Source organism: Periplaneta americana, chromosome 7 (genome assembly GCF_040183065.1).
Source record: "Periplaneta americana isolate PAMFEO1 chromosome 7, P.americana_PAMFEO1_priV1, whole genome shotgun sequence".
NCBI lineage: Eukaryota > Metazoa > Arthropoda > Insecta > Blattodea > Blattidae > Periplaneta > Periplaneta americana.
The window spans coordinates 159,961,717-159,986,598 of record NC_091123.1 but is presented as its reverse complement, the minus strand read 5'-3'; the positions used below and the strand labels follow the sequence as shown (position 1 = coordinate 159,986,598).

The following is a 24,882-nucleotide window of genomic DNA, read 5'->3' as shown; positions in this document are numbered from 1 at the left end:
CCTAACAGAGAGAAGCGTTGAAGTGCCACCGAAAGAACAAAAAAAATCAAGAAATAAGAAGTGGACCAGCATCTCAGGAAAGGAAGAGATATCATATCTGCCCTAGCACAAATGATAATAAACATTCAACACAATGTGCTGCTTGTTTGGGACACGTATGCAAAATTCACTGCAAAGTTGTTTGCACAATATGCCAAGAAATGAAGCACTGTTTTGTTTTACAATGTCTGATTGAAGCCAGCAGTGCTTATTGGTGACGGTGACATCTTAGGAATCGATGTAACAATTCAGAATGAACCCCTTTTAAGGGCATTCATTGCAGTAGCCTTTCGGTACAGTGATTTTTTATTACAAACCCAGTCAACATTTTTCAAGAATGTTTCCAAATCTAGGATAATAGTAGGAGTTTGTATATTCCTCCAGAAGAGGACTGTAGTAGTATTTAGGTACCATTATTATGAACCTAAACTTAAAATTTTTCAATCACACCTCGTAAAGAAACAGTATGGTTATAAGGTTTCAAAGTCATGTTTTCACTTTTCTTTAGTTGAGATTTACAAATTTCGTTGTATTTAGATAGTTTTCACTTTTTTAAAGTTGAGATTTACAAATTTCATTGTATTTGATTATGTTCAATATAAATAATGTAGAGTTCAGAATAAAAAATATTTCATTTGGTTCAGTTTAAAAATTTTATTTACCCCATAATTTTGCCATGAATCCACGTCCACACCTTAGTTTGTGTCAATGGGTCAAATTGACCCGACGCGAGTGTTTATGTAACTTTCTACCAGGTGAGTACTTAAGGGTTAATTTAACTTTTTAATTTTAATTAGTTTAATTTATATTAATTTACTTTAATTTAATTTATTTTATCTTATTTCAATTAATTTCATTTTAATTTATTTTAAGTTAATTTAATATAATTTATTTTAATTTATATTATCATGTTTTAATTTATTTAATCTTAATATATTTTATTTTAATTTAATTTATATTATTTTATTGTCATTTTAATTTATGTTCTTTAATTCAATACTATTTCAATTAATTTTATTTCAATTTAATTTATTTTATTTTAATTTAATTAACCTTCACCTTAATGTATTTTAATTTATTTTATTCTAGTTTAGTTCACTTTACGTTATTCTAATTGATTTCAAATTTATTTTAATTTAATTACTTTATTTTAATATACTGCATTTTATTTCATCATAATTTATTTCAGTTTACTTTATGTTATATCATTTTAATTTAATTTAAAACATTTTACTTGATTTAATTTAACTTAATTTTTTTACTTAAATTATTTTAATTTTTTATTTTAATTCTTTTATCTTGTTATAATTTAATTTTATTTATTTTAATTTAATTTACCTTAGTTTAATTTAACCTTATTTTTTATTTTATTTTAATTTACCTTAATTAAATTTATTTGATTTCATTTTACTTTATCATAATAATTAACCGATTACTAAATTTATTTATTTATTTCATTCAATGTTATTCATTTTTATTTCATTTCATTCATTTTTTTCAATTCACTTTAATTCTGTCTTAGAATTCCAGTTTTTGCTTCTGTCACAGCAAGTAGAAACGGTATTTGACATTACCGACCGACTACCTGCAAATTTCTCTGAACGACAGTCCCAGTTTAACATACATAGAACATGAATTCTTAGAGAATTTACATGTCGATATAAACTAGTTCCTTATTAAAAAATTTGTCATTATAAAAATAATAAATCACATTTGTTTAATGCAGATAAAAACAGTACTTTTTAATTGTAGCCAAGATGCCATACTAACAATGGTCACTGTAACTAAGTTGAATTGTATACAGTAAAACTTGTTCAAAGCAGAATCGCAAGAGACCAAATTGTTTTTCGAATTGGGCAAGTTTCAGCACTACAGAAAACTACTCAAATCTTATATAAATTGTATTATAATAATTTTAAATGCGCACACATCGTGCATGGGCTAAGAAACATTACTTGTCAGAACCTATATAATAAAATTATCACTATTACATACCTTTACTTATGTAGATGAAATTATTGGGGTTAATCAGTGTGGTTTTAGGCGTAACAGATCGACTATTGATCAGATTTTTTGTATTCGACAGATATTGGAGAAAAAATGGGAGTATAAAGGTACAGTACATCAATTATTCATGGATTTCAAAAAGGCGTATGACTCGGTTAAGAGAGAAGTTTTATATAATATTCTTATTGAATTTGGTATTTCCAAGAAACTAGTTCGATTAATTAAAATGTGCCTTAGTGAAACTTACAGCAGAGTCTGTATAGGCCAGTTTCTATCTGATGCTTTTCCAATTCACAGCGGGCTAAAGCAGGGAGATGCACTATCACCTTTACTTTTTAACTTCGCTCTAGAATATGCCATTAGGAAAGTTCAGGATAACACAGAGGGTTTGGAATTGAACGGGTTACATCAGCTGCTTGTCTATGCGGATGACGTGAATATGTTAGGAGAAAATCCACAAACGATTAGGGAAAACGCGAAAATTCTAGTTGAAGCAAGTAAAATGATTGGGTTGGAAGTAAATCCCGAAAAGACTAAGTATATGATTATGTCTCGTGACCAGAATATAGTACGAAATGGAACTATAAAAATTAGAGATTTATCTTTCGAAGAGTGGAAAAATTCAAATATCTTGTAGCAACAATAACAAACATAAATGATACTCGGGAGGAAATTAAACACAGAATAAATATGGGAAATGCCTGTTATTATTCGGTTGAGAAGCTTTTGTCATCTAGTCTTCTGTCAAAAAATCTGAGTTAGAATTTATAAAACAGTTATATTACCGGTTGTTCTGTATGGTTGTGACACTTGGACTCTCACTTTGAGAGCGGAACAGAGATTAAGGGTGTTTGAGAATAAGGTTCTTAGGAAAATATTTGGGGCTAAGAGGGATGAAGTTACAGGAGAATGGAGGAAGTTACACAACGCAGAGCTGCACGCATTGTATTCTTCACCTGACATAATTAGGAACATAAAATCCAGATGTTTGAGATGGGCAGGACATGTAGCACGTATGGGTGAATCCAGAAATGCATATAGAGTGTTAGTTGGGAGGCTGGAGGGAAAAAGACCTTTGGGGAGGCCGAGACGTAGGTGGGAAGATAATATTAAAATGGATTTGATGGTAGAGACTGGATTAATCTTGCTGAGGATAGGGACCAATGGCGGGCTTATGTGAGGGCGGCAATGAACCTCCGGGTTCCTTACAAGCCAGTAAGTAAGTAAGCAAGTAAGATAGGAATGAATGAAGGTTCATTGTAGGAGCGGTCAAGTCCTGCAACAGGCTGTAGCACTAATAATGATGCCAATTCTATCCACTGGAACTACAAAAAGTGTTCACATTGGACTAGTTTCCGCCTTGAACAAGTTTTACTGTATTTGTTACTCCAAAATAAAACACACCACTTATCTTCTTTATTATGTTTTCAGCTTTAAATTCTTCTTCATCTTCTTCTCCATTCAAAGACTTCAATTTCGGACTCGGGTTCACGTCCTGTGCATACTTCTCAAATGTTCTGACGAGTTTCAGCAGTGATGATTTCCGGATCTGGCCCATCTCCACGAGTTCAGCACGGTCCACCTTCAGCTTACAGTGCCTGAAAAATCCATTATATCAAGTAGAAGTTTTCATGCAAGCATGTTTGTACAAAATAAATTCTCAGCATTATTGAAGTTATTATATGGAATTATCAATTTAACAAATCTTGAGCAAATGTCTCAACAACTTCTGACTGAACGAAAAGTCCTATTTGTAGCACACTTCAACAAACTAAATGCTGACTGGGGAACATTCTCAACATCGTCTTTGAAAAGGTAAGCATTTTTTAATTGTAAAAAACTGCCCTTTCTAAGGTTTATCATATGTGTTCTAAACTCATAATTTAGTTCATTTACTATAGGATATCGCTTAATTTTCGTCAAGTTGGACGAACTATGACGTCACAATATGGCGCCAATGACGTCACAACGCAGTGACGTCACAACACGGCCGACGTAAACCAAAACAATAAATAAATAAAACTATCTAAAAAAATTTTAAAAACAAATTGACGATATCCCATTCTACAATATAACCCAACTGCTCTTATCCAAAATACGATATCACCAAAACAATTCACGATATCCCATACTGGAACAGAGCCCATCAGCTCTTATCCAAAATACGATATCACCAAAACAATTCACGATATCCCATACTGGAACAGAGCCCATCCGCTCTTATCCAAAATACGATATCACCAAAACAATTCACGATATCCCATACTGGAACAGAGCCCATCCGCTCTTATCCAAAATACGATATCGCCAAAACAATTCACGATATCCCATTCTGCAACACAGCCCATCCGCTCTTATCCAAAATAGGATATCAGCAAAACAATACCACAATATCCCATTCTGAAATATAACCCATCCACTGTTATCCAAAATTCGATATCACCAATACAATTCACGATATCCCATTACGAAATATAACCCATCCACTCTTATCCAAAATACGATATCACCAAAACAATTCACGATATCCCATACTGGAACAGAGCCCATCCACTCTTATCCAAAATACGATATCGCCAAAACAATTCACGATATCCCATTCTGCAACAGAGCCCATCCGCTCTTATCCAAAATAGGATATCAGCAAAACAATATCACAATATCCCATTCTGAAATATAACCCATCCACTGTTATCCAAAATACGATATCACCAATACAATTCACGATATCTCATTACGGAATATAACCCATCTGCTCTTATCCAAAATACGATATCACCAAATCAATTACAAACATCCCATCCTCGAATATAACGCACCCCCTCTTATCCAGAATAGAATATCAGCAAAACAATTTCAAAATATATATTCATCTCATGTCACTAAAATATCACCTCAACGATCATCATCAGGGCTTGCAGCCCCGATACCCCACTTTTTGCATCATGTGCTACACGTCGGATCATCATCGGGGCTTGCAGCCCCGATACCCCGCTTCTATTGGTGATATCGTATTTTGGATAAGAGCGCAATTTTGAACCCTAAATAAAAACATTAAAAAGAAACAACGAACAGATCCACACACACACACACCCCTATATACAAAACCAACAAAAATAAAAACATATATCTACAATAAATAAATTAAACATTATCCTCGATACATAATTACTATCCTAGCAAACGAAAACCCATCCTTATAAAAAACAAATAAAACGCTCACCATCCAAACCTTCTTTTTATCCTCTCAGATCCAAACACATCCTAAACCGGTACGCCATTCAAACCTCATGAATACCAACCACGAACAAAATTTACAAATCTACCAACCTAACCACTTCCATCCAAAAAGTGACGTCATCAAGTGACGTCATAATATCACTTCACTCCATTCTACAATCTAGCCAACATAAATTCTCATAAAAACAATAACGATATCCTATAATCAAGTAAACCCAAGAATTTAATTCAGTCAATACTTAACAGTGAGAAATACATTAAAATTTATGTTATACCAAAAAGTAACATTACATATATTTTAACGACAAATGTTTTCGCCAATTATATTGGCATCTTCAGGTCGAATAAAACATGTTAACAAAATGAACACTTGGTCTTAACTAGTTAAAACAACGTTAAAAGTAGGATATAAATTAAAACAGTTAATAAAATTGAGTGATGCAGCCACCAGGTTGTATGTAGAAAATGATGTATAGTAGAAAGCATGTATGATGAGGGGGACAGCAAGATCTCTTCTAGTATTGCGGTAACAGTTTCGGAATCAGATTAAAGATGCTACAAATAGGGCGGTCGTGTTGCTGAGTAATGGTGACAGGATAAAGCCCTGTAATTAGCAAAGGATGGTATGAACAAAATTGTTTGAAAATATTATTTAAGATCATATAGAACTTTACTTATAAGAAGTTGAAAAAGTTGGCTGGAGTTCATGAGAGCAGCAGCATGACTGACCTTTACATTAAGAAGTAGCTTATAAAGAAAACTGCATACCCGACATACTAGTAGATGATCGGAAGTTACTTCTGTATAATCTTAAACAGCTGGTTATTTGAATTTGGATATTGTTCATTAAGCAGGTGGCTATTATTACTAGAGGGTTGGGCAGATAAAACCAGCCCCATCTCATGTCATATGATTTGGAAAATAAATTATGTAGGGTATTGATTTCTTTTCTTTCTTTTTTCTTGAAAATGTAATTATGTTGGCTATACTGTATCTTCCGCGTGTTTTGTGTCATTGTTGTTGCGCCATTGTTGCTTATAACCTCTTCTGGTTGCTGTTTAAAAGTCAGACGTTCTAAACACATGTAAAGAGTTGTTCTTTAAATAAGCATGACTTATTCAATACCAGAGCGAATATTCATTGTGGAGGCGTGCATACAGACCAGCTCTATTAAGGAAATACAACAATTATTCAGAGACAAATATCCGCTTCGCTCAGTACCAGCGAAAAGCAGCATTCAAGATTTGGTGCGAAAATGGCGTACGACTGGATCCATAAAAAATGTAACAAGGAACAGAACTCCTTCTGACCGGACTCCTCATCTTACGGCGCGAATTAATGAATTTATGACTAGGAGTCCTCGAAAGTCTACCACGAAATTGGCTCAACAGGTTCATGTGAGTAGGAGAACTTGCGGACGTGTGTTGAAGTGTTTGAAATTCAAATTCAAGAGGAGAATAATACTGCTTCTTTCAACAAGATGGGGCAACATGTCACACATCTGAGAGGTCACTTGCCCATATTCATCAGATGTTCACTGAAGAAAGGACTGTGAGCAAAAACTTATGGCCACCGCAGTCACCAGATTTGTCAACATGTGATTTTTATTTATGGGGGTACTTGAAGGGAAAAGTATACGAACAGAATCCCCATACCATTGGTGATCTCAAGGATAATATCAGGAATTGCATCCACAGTATCACCCATGAGGAATTGACACGTGTTTTCATGAACCTGTTAAAACGTGCACAGAAGTGTCTAGATGCAGATGGAGTGCATTTCCAACATTTATTATGAAGGTAAATGCATTTTATTTTCATTCCATTTGAAGTTTGTTTCAAATCATTAGTACCTATCAATGTCATAACACGGGCCAGTTTTATCTGCCCAACCCTGTATTAGAGTGAGTGATAATGTATAATTCTTCAGCGGCATTCATGTAATTGTGATTATTGATAATTTTTAGAACCTACAAAGCATCTTCATAATTTAGTGCTCAGCTGCACCATGCACTGCCACGTCCACTCTACTTCCACTAGTGTGGAAAGATAAAATGTATACACTGAATATCATAAATATGATAATATGTTTCATAGGATAACATACTTGCATGCGGCAATGACAGCAGCAACACTGTACATGGGATGGCAGAGATCCACTGATAGAGAACGGGCATCCTCACATACCTGAAACCAACATGCAGTTTGATTAACATTAAAAATTGTTCGTTTGGTGATGGCAGTTAATTTCACAATCTGCTACAATAGAATTTATCGACCTACTAAGGGTAATATCTGCTGAGCTTAGTCTGGTTTCTTCTAGGAGCATGGAGGGCACTTAAAATCGTGAACGAAGAGGGGACGAGAATATGTTCTCTTTGCGGTAGACAGATGGAAACCGAGATCCAGCGAGTGCAGTCTGCCACGACAATGGAACACAACGACCAGTCCAAGGCCAGCGAGTGCGGACCGACACGACTATGGTACGCCACAGCCAGTCCAAGGCCACCGAGATCCAGTGAGTGCGAACCACCACAACAACGGAACACCAAGGCCATTCCCCGGCTCTATAAATAAGGACAGGCAACCAGTCAGGGAATCACTTGCCACAGGTACCCCTAGTAGAAGACTTCGACCTAGGATATCTAATCACTGAAGATGTCTGCCGCAGTAGTAGACGAAACATCCGGGAATATCTACACCAGTAGACTATGGCATCTTAGCCCGGAAACTCCATTCCACTAGGCATAATTTTCGATAATCATTTAAAATGGAACCAACACATTAATTACCTTTGTAATAAATTACGTAAAATAGTATATTATTTTGTTTTATTGAGGAATTACTTGCCAATAAGTTTATTACGCACAATATATTTAACTTTATTTCAATCGGTAATTATGTATGGAATTATAGGATGGGGTAGCTCATTTAAATCCAATTTTAATCCACTTTATTTATTACAGAAGAAAATAATTAAAATATGTCTTCATAAACCTATTGATTTTCCATCTCAAAATTTGTTTTTAGACTTTAATGTACTTAACGTAAGACAAATTTATTATATTGTATTAATAAAATTCGTACATAAAAATCGAAATAATTTTGAATTGTATTCTCATAGTTATGAAACAAAAGGTATGAATTCTTTAAGATTGTTTGAACCAAAATGCAGCACTGTTACAGTATTTAATCATAGTAGTAATTTAGGACCAAGAATATATAACAAATTTATATTTAAATATCCTAATCTTGTCAATTCTAATAGTTCTAGTATTAAATTTAAAAAGTTATGTATGGATTTTATAAAAATTGAAAAATTGTAAATTTAAATTTATATACTATAATTGCATAGTAGACATAAGACAAATTGTATTGTATACTTCTTAATTTCAATTCAGGAATCCGCCCCTGAGCACGAGTTCTCCTCTTTCAGGGGCGAGCTAAAGTTTTTTCTATATATAATATATGTTATGTTATAATTATTAGCAAAATAAGAAATAAATAAATATGCAATCGTTACTATTCTGTGTTAGATTCGTCTGACCAGCCCTACAAATAAAAGTCATGGTAGTCTAAAACTTAGCTTGGTAACCTTAGTAAGCATGGGCCAGCTCATAATCTTCCCACAATAGGCACATACTTTCTCATAGTAGTTGACAATATGTCAATCAAAAGAAAATGTTACAAATTTAATTAAAGTTTGGAAACAATTATATTTTCTGTGTTATGGTGGTGAACATGTATAATAACCACTGCCTGCTGGATCGCATCCTACAGCTGCGTAAATTGCCTGCTCAATCAAAGTTATTTTTCCACTAGGTGGCAGGCAGTACCCACCGCTATTAACATTATCAGTATATGCAAAATCACTACCTACCACCTAGCAGCTACTCGCGCATAACCATTGATTGGGCAGGCAGTGTAAACAGTCATAGGATGTGATCTAGCAAGCAGTGATAATAACATTCCTCTTTGGTTTTTATATTCATTGTTATTATCTTTCCAATGTTACTCATTCAACAATAACAATGAAAACAAATGACAGACACTAATAAGACAATAAGCTTCAAATATTGCAAATAAGTGAAGTTACCCATACTTACTTACTTACAAATGGCTTTTCAAGAACCCAGAGGTTCATTGCCGCCCTCACATAAGCCCACCATTGGTCCCTATCCTGAGCAAGATTAACCCATTCTCTATCATCATATCCCACCTCCCTCAAATCCATTTTAATATTATCTTCCCATCTTAGTCTTGGCCTCCCCAAAGGTCTTTTTCCCTCCGGCCTCCCAACTAACACTCTATATGCATTTCTGGATTCGCCCATACGTGCTACATGCTCTGCCCATCTCAAACATCTGGATTTAATGTTCCTAATTATGTCAGGTGAAGAATACAATGCGTGCAGTTCTGTGTTGTGTAACTTTCTCCATTCTCCTGTAACTTCATCCCTCTTCGCCCCAAATTCATATCAGTATTATGAAGTTTAAAATGAGGAACATCACTACATCTTCATAGTTTTCATAATTTTATGTATCATTGCAATGCAATCACAGTTTTAATTTTACGCACATAAGTCTGTACATTATTTTATACATATTAATTTTTAAACAGTTCATTTCATTAAATTATCATTGTATTTTACTACAGAGACTAATAATGAGATATTATACACAGAGCCTGGTGATGCCCGAAGGGCCAAAACGTTCATAATCTGCATTGTACAGAACATAATGACTACATATATGAATAAGTGTCATTAGTTTTAGTAATATAGACTGAATAAACAAACAATTTTATATTGTATTATAACACTGACAGTCTGAATCATCACAATATGCTTTCTAAGTTAAGGAACTGGATAATGTTTTCGGATGAAATCAGGATTTGCTTTAAACCAGATTCGCGACGAGTTCTCATCTGGAGAGAGTTGGTAATGTTGCAGTTCCACATTACCAACAAGGTGGAGGTTCCATCATGTTTTGGGGCAGCATCATGCATGGACGTTGTACACATCTCATGCCAGTCAAGGGTAATACAACGGCAGAATTGTATTGTAACCAGGTTCTGGAAACCATCTTTGAGCCATTTCAAAGACAGTTTGGTGGTGGATTAATTTTTCAAGACGATAATGCTCGGACACACCGAACAAGACGTGTGGATGAGTTCCTCGAGTGTGCTCATATCAGGAGAATGGAATGACCAGCATGTTCACTTGATATGAACCCAATAGAGCTTGAAGGATGGGTGGAACGGAGAAAAATTCTCTCCGGCACTAGGATTTGAACCTGGGTTTTCAGCTCTACGTGCTGATGCTCTATCCACTAAGCCACACCAGATTCCCATTCCGATGCCAGATTGAATCCTCTCAGTTTAAGTTCCACCTATTAGGTTTCCTCTAGTGGGCAACCCTCATGCACTGCGTCACAGATGTGTGACAGTGGCACAATGTCCAACACATTAATGTGCAGAGGTGCGCTCATTACGAGTGACTTAGCGGCCGGGATCCGACGGAATAAGCGCCGTCTTAAATCACTAAGTGATTATTTTCGCATATCATATATTACGATGTATCGAATTACATATGACATTTCCATGCAGAAATTCTGCGTCATTATATGATGGATGGGTGGAACGGAGAAAAATAGGAATCCAGTGTGGCTTAGTGGATAGAACGTCAGCACATAGAGCTGAAAACCCGGGTTCAAATCCGGTGCCAGAGAGAATTTTTCTTCGTTCCACCCATCCTTCATCATATGATGACACAGAATTTCTGCATGGAAATATACCTATGTATTTCGGTACATCGTAATATCCAATAGAGCTTGCTTGGGACAGGCTCAAAGTTGCCATTCGACAATGCAATCCTCCTGTACAGACTGTTCAAGACCTCCGAAAGGCCACTGTTGAAGAATGGGACCGTCTCGATCAACAGGTACTTGATGATCTTATTAGCAGCATGCCAAGACGTACTGTTGCATTGATTCAAGCCCGAGGGGGTGTTACCAAATACTGATACTCTAAAAAATGTGGTTTCACGGCCAAGTCATAAAAATTTTAATTGTGGTTTTATGAAATTTTACGAGTTTAATCAACAAAAATTACTAAATAAATGCATGTTTTCAAACAATGTTAAATTATTTTATTAGTTACATTCAGTTATTTTAAAGAAAATTCGAAAAATAGAGTGTTTCCAAACTTTTTGTGTTGTACATACAGCGCTTTTTTTCTGCGGAATGTGCTGGAACGGCGTTCCGACACTTTTTTGTTGCATTTTTCATCATGGAACCGAAATATGTGTGAATAACTACAGTATGTTTTTAATATAATTTTTCTTTGAATTCAGCTTAGACCTTGAGTGTCTTAGTTGGTCGAAAAGGAGTTTAAAAACGACAAAATTCCCATGCAGTGAACAATAATCATCTCCCCGTCTGCTATAAAATATTGTACACAGAATTCCACTACCCTTTTCTCCAGAAGAAAAGCGCTGTGTATATATATATGTGTGTATGTGTGTGCTCTGGATCTCTTTTGCGGTAGATGACCTTGCCAATGCTTACTATTTACATAATTACCCTTAACTTAATCTGAAGTACAGTGTCATTATTAATTAAAGCAGCCTATGTGTTTTGTTATGTTAGACATAATTTTTTTCAGTCAAATCAGTATATTACTTTATGTAGAGACAAAAATACTCTCTAATTTTATTAAAAATAAGGTACACACCTTTTCAAATGGAAGTCCAAGAACTGAAGCATCTAAATCGAGTCATACCACTATTTGACACATATGATTGGTGTTCATATGAGATGTACTCATTTTCAGTTGCAGCAGTCTGTGTAACTCACTTTCCTAAATTAAACAAGCACATTTCATTAGAATTTTAAACAGGCAACAAAAAGTAAAAGCATTATGTGCATAATAAAAACATACAGGCCTATCTACAAAATTTATAGCTACATATTTTTATATGTATGTTTACAGATATTAAAAAAAAAGCTCTTTATCGTAATATTGTTTTCTTTTTTCCTCTGAATACAAAACGTAGATCATAAAGTGTAGGCCTACTAACTGGGTACAGTACATAGGCTCAATAAGGTTAGGTTTATAATTTTTGTTGTAGTTCCAACCTGAAGTCAAATTTTCACCTACCTTCAGTTTGTAGACTTCTTTGCAAGCACTGAAAATAACCTGATTTCTGACGCCAATATTACATTAATCAATAAATAATTTAGATATATTACAATTCCCACAGAATTTAAATGTCACTTTAACCGCCAAAATCACAGCATACCAGGGTCGCCAACATGCCTCTTAAAAACCTGCTACAGAACAGTGTCGCTAATATTGTTATATTATCAATATAATACGATATTATTTTGACACTGTGAGTGATAAATAATTAGATAAATCTCTGTATCAAAAACATAATTGTTATCACTTTCACGTTTACCCTTGATTACGTAATCAGGGCTAACACGGAAAAAACGTGATCCATTGGCTGCCCTGTACAACATGTATCGTTGGGCATTTATGAAACTTCCCTTACTAGGCATCAGAATTTCCCTCCTTCAAAACATGGTAATTCACAAAAAATTAATAATAATAATTTCTGTGCATTTTAAAGATGCGTACGGTAATGTAGTTTATGTATATGGTGTCAATGATAAAAGCGCTCAATATATGGTAATTCCGCTCGGAGTCTTATATTGAAAGAAATAGTACACAATATTCAGGAATAAATTGTACGGTATCACATCTTTAATTTTCCGCACCCAATATAATGGTGATAATCCTATAAAACTGTCTTCTCATACTGCAATTTAGATATGAAGGTTTTTTAATTTATTTTTAAATTTAGGTAAATTCTCCTAAGCTTTGCACAGTGTTTCTCATATTTGGAGCGTCTTATTATTATTATTATTATTATTATTATTATTATTATTATTATTATTATTATTATTAGCAGTTAATACAGAGCAATAACACCGCAATAAAAATGCGCAAAACAAACGAACCGCGGACGATAATAATTTTGCGGTCTTATAAAATTATGTCTTCACAATGTAAGAAACTGGTCATAGAGACTACCAGTACAGAAGCAAAGAGAATTCGAGGCATGTTGCAACGATACCGTCAGCAATGAACAATATGATACGATTCAAAAATGGTCTGAAAACCTATAAATAACAAAATTATGTAATTAAAATGTTAATAAGTCCTCTGACTCAGGTTCTGGCTGTAATGTAGTACATCTATTATCATGTAGCACATCTCACTTGATGTGTCAGAGGAAGAACAATATTGTTTGTATGCATCTGAAGTTTGACTAGTGTAATACGTAACTAGTCGGCGATGTATGCAATGAAGGAGGAAAGGAACTGGCCATCCTACCCCATGATCTCCTGGTCTAGTTGCCTCATAAGTGGTGCCTTGTTGGCATCACTTGTGAGGTCCAGATCTGTCTTCGGATAGTTGACTGAACAACAACAATAATACTGTAATAATAAAAGAACATAAACATTTTATAAAAGGAAATAACATGCAGGCTAATTTCGTCCTTTCGATTTTTGAAGTAGCCTAACTCAATACCGTAATTCTATTAATCCTACTCGCCGACTGTAGCCTGAATTGCGATTGCCCAATCTGTCAACCGTGCTTCAGAATACCGCGAAATTAGCCCACTTCATGTCGTTTTTGCTATAGTTACTATGGAAATGGTTATTTATTAGAAATACGGATAGCTGAATATCGCGCTCGCAATAATGAACAATGATGTCATGTTTATTTACGTAATATAAGGCTATAATTATACAGACATTTGTTTATTTCTTCCCTTTCAAGCTTTGGGAATAATTTAGAAATATTAACACTATTCGTGAGGTGAAAATGATTTTATCATATCATTTCCGTAGGTCTAAACACAAGACAAAGGTCTTAAAATATAATAATAATAATAATAATAATAATAATAATAATAATAATAATAATAATAATAATAATAACCTACACTAATAATAAATGTTACCAAAACTTTTTCGGTAATTTTCGCTTTTCCAAATATAATTGGTGTTAACATGACGTATAATTAACTATCCCTGAGACCAAAAATTGCATTTTTGAAATTTTTTGTTTGTATGTTTGTTATCTTTTTACGCGATAATGGCTCTACGAAAATTAGTAGGCCTACAGTATATCAATTTAGTTCCAACTTATACTTGTTTTTTTGAAAGATGGGACATGACAGGAGCGTTGCGATCGGAAAAACAACTGAATGTCACATAGCGTTGTAGGCCTGTTGCTATGGTAACAGTGGCTAAGTTGCCAAACTTACACTTCCCCTTGGCGAGTGCTTAATAGCTCGCTTGGAGACATTTATTGTGCTCACAATGTTGGCATTGGTGCGTTTCGTCTTTGATTCTCTGTCGTTTGTATTGTTTTCTTACCTCCACGTGAATTGTCAATGAATGTTTTAACGTCAGCCATCTTCACGACAATTGCTGGCTTCCATCAGCTGGCAGCGTGGTAGTCCATATTGGCAACATGGCACTGTAGTTCCAAGTTCGGCCGCTTAACTGTCATGTCCCATCTTTAAAAAAAAAAAAACAAGTACCGGTATAGATTTTAGGCTAAATGAAGTTCAAAATACTTTATTTAAAGGAGGGCCTGAATTAAATAAATCGAAATATCTGGCTTATTACTGATTTTTATGAAAAATGTTACATAACAAAAGTTTGTTTAAAAACAGTTTCCGATAAGTTTGATAGGACTGATATTTAATGAGATTATGAGTTTTAAAATAACAATGCGTTTTATCAGTACTGCCTCAGACTAATGTAATGAGATGAAAACAAATGACTGCATCTATTTAAGGCACAACAATCTGAAGATATTCATGTAACACTATTTTTATAGGCTATGGATATAATTGTATTTTATGACGTGAATATAACATAAATGTTTATCAATATTAATATATAGAGAATTTTTGTGTGTTTGTATGAAGTAGTCTCAGAAGCTACTTAACCGATTTGGATAATTCTGACACCATTGGAAAGTGTAGTTTCTCTAGAGATCATAATGCTATATGCCATTGTAGTAACTCCTGAGTGAATCACGGACTGAAGTAAGATTAAAATAAATCCTTATGCACAGAAAACTTTATATTCTGTCGCAATATTGTATTACTTGATTATTTAAACTTTATTTGGTCCACATAAAATACTCTAATTTTATACACTTCAGTTTCTTTTTGTCAACAGAACATATAGTATTTCTACAAGTTTTGTCGTAAAGATGAATATTTTACCTGGACCAAAAATACATATGTAGTAAAAATTAATATTTTACTGTTGAGCTCACTGGAGTTGAGTCAGTTTGCAAAGTGTCACAAAATGGCGTTCCTACACTCATAATTACCCATATTCGTTTCCTGTGTTTCTTAAAATAATATTTATATACCACATTCATTTTATTTTTTTATTTATATAAACAATTATGCACAGCAGCGTTCCTTCCTACCATTCATTACATCACTGACAATCTTGCCTCTTCCATTTCAAACATGATTTCCTCTGGACCTCTCGAGCCAATCTACAAACTATCACAAACATCTGAAATTTTACTGTGGATTCGGAATGGATGATTCGAGTCTACCTAAGGTAAGAAATTTACAGTTAGTTTGATGTAATTCTACCTTCTGATTACAAGAACATCACACAGAGGGAGAAAGAAAGATAAGGGATGAGAGAGGATTCAAGAAAAGGGAAGAAAGAAGGCAGTTTGGAAGGATCAGTGGCGTAGCATGAAATTTTGAACAGGGGAAGCTAACTCAAGTTGTCTTTCATGCAATGAGAAAACGTATTACAAAAATACAGTCTTAAAATAAATAGTAGTCAATTTCAAGTCAGCAGTCGAAGATTGGTTGGAACATCGTAAGTAACACCAATAAGGCATGACCTCAAATGATACGTAGTAAAATATAATTTCACGGTTTACACATACCTCTTAACAAATAGACACGTATAGGTATAACATTAGCTCACTCCCTGTCATACTTAGAGAAATCACAATATTAGTATCATTACGTAAGTATACGTCTGTCTTTTGGTTGTGTCCTTCAATGACAGCAAGGGAGTTGGTCATTTGTTTTTTAAATCACACTTTTGTTCGTAAGTCAGTCTTGATAATACAATTGTCCTAAAAAAATTTCAAGTAAATTTGTGTCAGGAACTGTTATTTCGCTCATTATTTATTATATCAGCCACAATGCACACTAACACTTCAACTGAACACAACTGACGAAAAGGGATAACTCGGAAACTACTTATTTTAAATGTTAAAGCTAGCTTCTTGCGACTAGGGTAGTTTAGTTAGAAAGGGATGGAAAATCTGCAGGGTGGATTACACAGAAGAAACCAGTCTGCTTGGAAGCTGGTGTGTGCAGGCTTCTTGTTTACTGCTGCATCACAATATTTAACGCGTAAATATAAATTCTATTAAAATTAATAAATAATTTTCTCCATAAACTGCAGGTTTATTATGAAATTATTATTAACTGAGGAAGCTAAGCTTTTTAGCTTACACTGACGCTACGCCACTGGGAAGGAGTGGATGCAAGTGACATTAGTAAAGACATTTTTAAACCTTTCCCCTCATTCTTTCGTTTTCTCACAGATGTCTTCCCTTTCCCAACCCTAAAATTTATTCCCCAATGCTGAATGCTTCTTGCAGTGGGCAACATGCCAATGTAATCATAAAAATAACACAGCTTGTCCCTAAATGATTATTGGGATTACAAAGTTGTTGAATTCCTTTACTTTCAATATATAAGAACAAACCTTACATGGGAATGAAGAGCAGTTCTATGAGTTTTCATACCAAAACTTATAAGTGTTCAGTGTAAGCACCATTTGTCACGCGACAGACATCTAGCTGATAGTCACCATGCCTGGAGTGATTTTCAACAGCAGCAAAAATCCTTCTTCTCAACTCTGGCAGGTACACATGGTCCTTCATTACCCCCACAGAAAGAAATCAGTATGAGGTACGGTGACCATGGACTACATACAAAAGCTGCTCTCACATTCTCGTCCCTTTCATTAGGCACACGTGGACATCCTGAACAGATGCATCCAGTCGTTTCAGACTGTCTATACCATAGATAGACGAATGTTATCAGCAAGCCTAGGGACTTCAGCAGTTTAAAAACAGGTTAATGATACACAAAGTATATATTACTGGTTGTGTTTGTAAAGAAACTTCCTTCGCCTAGTCCCGAAAGACTGCCCATTCGACTTCATACTAGTGATCGGTTGTCTGATAGTTGATAGCTAGCATTGCAAGAGTACAGGCGAGTACAAATCTACGTGCTCAGTTACTATGCCGAAGTTTCACTGAAAAAAAGAGGATAAATTAAAGAAACTTGTGAAAGTATACGAAAGTAAGTGTTTTTGTACAGATAACATTAATATCACATGTAATGCGTGCCACACTGTAATAAAGGGCGAGAGCCTCAAATACATAGAACAGCATATCAAAACTCAGAGACATGAAGCTCATTTACAATTATTCATACGTAACGAGAAGGAAGCAAGGGCGCCTTCTGTTTCAAATTCTGATAGACACAATGATTCTTTTCCGGGATTTGTGTGAAATGATGGTGAGCTCCAACATTCCTTTTAACAAGTTGGAAAACCCCCACTTCAAGAATTTTATAGAGAAGTATATGGGCAGAATTGCCCCGTCTGAAACAACTCTACGTAAAGAATATTTAATGTCATGTTACTTTGATTGTTTGTAGTAGATAATCCCTCAAAATGAAGATGAAAAAAGTGTGTCGGTGCAACAAAAGTTTAAAAACATTCTCAAGAAAAACTTTGGATTTTCCAAAGTTTGTGAAATTCGAAATAAAACAACAAATCGAATACACAAAGCTTTAAACAGTATTGACAATGATTGTGATAGTGAGTGGTGCATGGTTTAAGTTTGCCACCACCACATCATGTGATGTTGAAAGAACCTTTTCTCAGTTAAAAAATTGCTTGTCAGAAAATAGAAGAAGCTTTTCATTTGATAATTTAAGAATTTATGTTGTGGTTCATTGCAACAGATCATATGATTCGTGTTTGTAAACAAAATAGTATGAGGAATAACTACTTTAATTCCTAACATATGAATGTGTAAGATTTGTTTTTGCAATTAATATTATATTTCTGTACTATTTTGCAGTTCACTTTGTCGAACGTAACGTAATCATTTTATTATTACACTAAAGTTTGGGCGAGAAGTTATTTTTGTCGTAGTCTGTACTGGAACACCACTGTACGTATCGTATGCTCACTGTGTGTAAAGAGCGTCAGGGTTCAATAAACCTCCTTTCATACTTAACCTGTAAGCATTGTTTACCTGCTGAAGTCCCGGGCTTTGGTAATCAGAAAGCTTCCTATACAAAAATTAGAGAATCACACTTCGCAAATTGCAACATAGAAAATATTATGCATGGGAATCGCCATTTTGTAAACCTGACACTGTGATGCAACAATGATGAGAAACAAACGCTGCAAACTTATGATATGAAACTTTCACAGCTCTTATTTCATTACACGTAGGAAATACACATCCACTTTCGTTTGTAAAGCTATACCAACCACCTGAAACCACACTAATCATTTAGGGACATGGTGTATAATTTACTATCACAGCATTCTTCTGCTCTAATCATTTCCATATTCTAAAATAGAGAACAAAGAAGGAATAAAACAAAGTCAGTACTATGAGAGAAAAAGTCTTGACAAAGATTTAATACAGGATTACTGTTTACTATACACTAACAAAGCAGTTATGTAACGTTATTGCAAACAAAATTAAATTACGAATTTTCTTTACAAATAACATATTACATATAAGTTACATTTTGCACTCTTTCCCATACTCAAAGTAGGGCACTATAAATTATTCTTTGCATCCTGAGACCAATTATATATACTGTACATTACCACACGAGCAAAATATTTCTCATCTAAAACCAGTGATTTAGTTGGAAAAAAATATTTACAAGAACTCAACTTATCAATTGCCAAATGGACTCTCTATTAAGTGTCAAGTTTGGCATCCTGCTGTTTCCGACATGGATATTTTTTATTTTCTGGAACAGCATTCCGGTCCAACTAAACCACTGTCTAAAATCAACTCACTGAAAACAGTACACATCTGACAGTAGTGTAAAATGGGGTGAATAAACAAAATTTCAGAATTTTTCATCTTGTTTGAAGTAGTATATTATTCTGTGTGGGGTAAGTGCATTGTAACAGACAGAAGAAAAGGTTTGAAGGGGTGGAGGGGGGGAACTAAGTTGAGTTTTTTTCTATTTTCGAGATTATGTTGTACACTTAACAAACAAGTTTTCATGTTCGAGGAAAAGTTTGAAAAAGCGAAACGTAGTTGAGCTTTTTTAATTTCCGAGAATTGAAAGAAAACATACCGCTCGTGTATCGTACATTATTTTGTGCGAAGGTCGTTTATTACATACCTGAAAGAGGAATTTCTAATTAGTTGCAATGAAATCTCCATCTTGGTTTCTGTTCAATGACGGCAAATTTGCAAAACAAAAATATCTATCTTCAACATTGTTGCTTTAAAATGTTTTCTGTGTTTACTATACTCCAGCAGGCCGTGATATACGTCTGTCTTTTTCTTCCTTAATGTTACTTGCATCACGAATGCAGTAACTTTAGTGGAGTTGTAGAGTTTACTTAATTTTTGCAAATATTTAAAAACAATAATTAACAGTGTAATTTAGGTGAAATTGCAGTGGTAAGTTTCCAATTTATAATTATTACTATATTGAACGTCTCTAAAAATAATATGTTAAAAGCCTAAAGCAGTAAAATCAATATGTCACTTAAGCGGTAAGAAGAGGGAAATTGTTATGTGTGTTAGGTTGGGAATACTGAATGTGGAATTTTAGACTTACCGCGGATTGGTTTTGTGCGGAAACCAAGCAAATACGCACGATCTCGCACAAAATAGGTTTTATTACACTTTCCTTTACTGCTGTTTACTTATTCTAAGTTATTAAATAGTTTTGAAAATTGTTTTCTGTGAGGTCCGTTACATGTAGAATGTATCAGTTACTAAACAATTGACAGCTGAAGCTTTTTGTAGTTGCTCACTTAATGAACTTAAATTAATAAATTAAGAATTATAAACCATGAGTTATTTTAGTTAAACATTACGTTATCCTTTAAATGCAGCCTGCTTTGTGCATGAAGCTTTCAATTTCAGCCTTTTTAAAAATCATTATCGTATGTTTGCTTACCCTCAAGCTTAATAAACATAATATGTCCACGGGACTAATTAAAATGTTGGTTATCAGGGTAAACAGTTTCTGAGTTTTAGTCACCGGTACTACATATCGATGGGCCAGTCCAAAAAGGAAACAACTCAACATTTAACATTTTTGAGAAAACTGCATTTTAAAGTTCCATGTTGCTATGATAAAAACAATTAGCATAGGTACTCTAATTTGAAGCTTATATAAATATAAAACATCATTAACAGAATTTGGAGTAATTTCAATGATCCTTGGATTTTTCACAGCACCATGAAACTTTTAAATGCAGATTTCTCAAAATTCTGAATTTTCAGTTGTTTCCCTTTTCAATGTCCCGTCGATACGTCCAACTAAGACTTCTAGTCATAAAAATATAAACAACAAAGTTATTAATTCAGCTTCATTACAAATGATATTAAAGTTTTTACAGCCATATTATATTAAAGAAGAAAACTGTATCATAGTAAGTTTCCTGAACAAATAACTCATGAATCAAAATGACAGATTATTTCACCAAACATGTTTTCTATTCACCCCATTTCACTATAATGTTAGTAACAGAGAAGTATGTATCAAGTCACATTATGGTGTCAAGTTGACAATAAAATTTAAACAAAGAACAAGCGCACATGTGTTTTTTATATTTAAAACAAGCAATTTCCAATTCTGAAAACTGATTTACAGAAACAGTGTTTAAAACTGATCATTTCAGAAAGCACAATAACTACAACTATCACAGTTTCTATTCTACAGTGATATGAATATATTACAATTACAGATTAATTAGGTACCAGTACAGACATTTTGTAACCATTTCAAAATTATTTTGAACTTGGTATGCATTATTATTATTACTTGTGCTACAATAATACTCTTTTAAGCAGTTATAAAATGTCACAACTTTGAGATTCTAATGAGATCCAAGAGTACTCCCATATGACAATTCTAAGATTAAAAAAAAAATTGTCAGTTTAGGTACACATACGTTGAATGGCATTGTTAGGCAGTGATTCAGGAGTAAACATAGGGTTACATTTCAACAGAATAAGCACCAACAGTATAAAAATAAGCAGTGTAGTCAAATTGCCTCTCTCACTAGCTTAATCTATGAAAACTTACGTATGTTATTGTGTATAACTATTACCACTGGTAGGTCAAGGGCACCATTAGAACAAATACACATACAGAAGAGTTTATCAATATACAAGTATGTTTGACAGGGCTGAAGAAAAACTGGTAAGCAGACCATTTGCAGCCTTGAGATGTGTTTTTTGTGGCCAGCCAACAAGTAAAGAAAATTTATTATTGACTACATATCATAAAAATAAAGTTGAATCTGCAAAAATTAAAACAAATTTAATTGTGTATGTTTTTATACGCCATTTTTCTTACTATTGTTTAGTATAAAATAATGTTTCAAGATTTACGTAATAACTTCTTTTTACTATTATATAAAATATAAGGTTTTATAGGATTTTCAATATACATATTTCTGCATCATTCATGTTCAATTCCTTATTAACTGATCATTTCTTGCACATTTAACATTATTACTTGAACGTGATTACCGAGAAAAACTTTTACATACTTTAATACTGTTAATACAGGTCTTCCAATCTCAAGCATCCCCCATTCCCACTCAGGTTTATTATTATTCACATAAATTTCCGTACAGAAATAGGTTTCGTCAAGATAGTTCAAAGTATTCTATACAATGTTTTAGTAAAAATTGTAAAATTTTCTATAATTTAAAAAACATATCTTTTTATAAACAAATTATATAATACTATGCTCTTATGTAAAACTGAGTTTTGTTTCTTGGATCTTCTTACATTAATAAAATGAACTGTTTTACAGTTTCAAGTAAAATGTTTTGGTGCACTTATTTTCTGTGAATTGTCAACATTTTTATGTATATAACAGTTTCCAAAATACAAATACATATTATGTTTCACAGTGTGTTCTATTATTTAAATTTAACATCATTCTTAGTATTTTTTGTGCAATATAGAAACAATTTTATTCATAGTTGATTCCCATATAATTTCACAAATTTTATTCCATCTATAATTCCCAATACTCAGGCAATATGACAAACGCTGTACTTACTATGTGATACTTAGTACTTGTGCGATCAGCTGTATTTATCACAGCCCAGATTATCTGAGATCGAATCAGGCTTTAAAACATTAATTACAGTGTGTAACAGTGCATGTTATTAGTGAATACTTTTGCTAAGTGTAGATCAGTGGCGGTTCCTCAGGGGAGGGAAGGGAGGAACGTCCTCCTCACATTTTTCTTCTTCTGAAAGTAAATATCAAATAGAAATGTGCCTTAAAATTCGAGGAAGATTTGATAATTTTTAAGTTCACAGCTATAACTAAACCTCGGTTGATCGAGTTTTAAACGACGCGCGCTCATGTGCTGCTAGAAAACTGTGAGAAGGATGCGAGATTGTTTGAGGAGGAAAGTCAATCCTTTCCTCCTTTACTGCAGTTAACACACATAGACAACAGCGCACTAGCGGCCAGAGAAAGAAGCAGAGTTTTAAAGCGAGTAAATGAATGGAGAGGGAGGAGATCCTCCTCTGAATCAGAACATGGGCGGGAAATAGAAACCGACTGGTCGTGCAGCAAGCTTGCTACAGCTGCTATTTAACGATGTTGCATTCAACCAGATTAACACATCTTGGAGGAGGCACAATAAGAACAGTTTTAACGCAAAGTTATAAGACACCATATAAACGTTTTTAAATTATAATAATAATAATAAGAAGAAGAAGAAAAGCGCACAATGTGCAACATTTATCATGTAGGGACAAGGCAGCCCGTTTTTTTAAATTATAAATGAAAATATATTCCATGTTGAATCTTTCGTACACTACTTTTAACACTTGAATATAAATAATTGATTAAATGGCGATCTTACTCGTGTTAATTATGTAAGCATGTGCGGCTTACAGCTGTTTCGGTGCTACTTGACACCATCCTCAGAGCCTTCTGTCTCGGCATCATATCAACTTCGCTGATTCTCAACCGAAAATATATTATTCATTGCACTTTATATGTATAGGGTACTATTCATGATTTGAAACTTTCGAGGATATTTGAACGTTAAAGTCGGGTTTGTATAAAACAAAGAGGAAGTAGTTCTACATTAGTATTGTAGATGATTTTGGCCACTGAAATTCACTTCCATCCATTGTCTACTAGACAGGACAACATCCAAGTTGTGAGTTTTGTACAAATATATTTCAAATTGAAAGTACTCCAAAGTACATTATTTTTAACATAAAAAAATTAATCGGCCAAGGGCTGCTTTGAAAACTACAAGACTTTACAAGAACTGACATTCTTCAAAAGTATGTGATACTGAACATGTAAAATGTACATGTGGCAACACAGACCAGGTGGGTGCAGTGTTCTCGCTTTCCTAACAGATTATTTTCCATTCCCACTTCAGTAAAACGGTTCTGGTTACTTGTTAGTAGCTGGTCTCTTCCAACATGTGTGATGCTGTAGTGTACGCGAAAATGTTGCGAGGTTGTGAATTTCCTTGTAACGGTTAATTTGTGCAATTATTCAACAATGAATGGAAGTGAAAACATATTATATTTTGGACAATTATTTAGGAAACTGAGTTTACAAGAACAGATTATTGCTATACAAAAGGAAAGCCAACCCGAACACTATCTGGTCTTAGGCATGTATGGATGTAGGCTAATTTGTAGCATGTTTCATTCAAGAAAGTGTCATTTTGTGCAGTTAACTTCTTTCCTCCTCTCAAGAAATATGCGGGAGCCGCCACTGGTGTAGATCATATTGTGTGGTCAGGAGCCTTGTATCCTTCTCGTTCTTGGCACCATAATATTTTTCGAATACCATTGGTCAATTCTTTCAAAGAATTGTTGTCTTTAATCAATTACAACATGTTCTTATTTTCTTTCAAGACAATCAAAGATCTTTAAAGTATATTTGTAAATGATCTGAAAATAAAACTTGTAAAGTATTGGCAAGTCTCATGAACTGCTGAATTTGACGAAAATTTGATTGTGCACAAGTAGCTTAAGATTTCACTGGTTCAAAGACTGATTAATCGCAATAGCAAGGCTAGAATTCAGTGCTGTAATTGGTTTCTGCAGTTTTTACACGACGAAACTGTGATCCAGATCTGATATTTTTTTACTGATAAGTGCTACATTCATGGGGCTATGTAAATTCCCAAAACAACCATCACTGGAGTTCAGAAACATCTCAT

At 34.0% G+C, this 24,882-nt stretch overlaps 1 long non-coding RNA gene across 2 annotated transcripts; it reads right to left on the bottom strand.

The window, feature by feature from the left end:
- Window positions 1-1,405: 1,405 nt before the first annotated feature.
- Window positions 1,406-12,140, bottom strand: LOC138703650 (uncharacterized). Of its 2 annotated transcripts, none has more exons than XR_011333226.1 (3): window positions 12,018-12,140; window positions 7,393-7,472; window positions 1,406-3,644 (listed from the first exon to the last, which is right to left on the bottom strand). It is a non-coding gene; the product is annotated as an uncharacterized lncRNA (long non-coding RNA). The 2 variants fall into 2 exon arrangements; XR_011333225.1 differs by lacking the exon at window positions 12,018-12,140 and adding an exon at window positions 7,569-8,035.
- Between the last annotated feature and the right edge of the window lie 12,742 nt (window positions 12,141-24,882).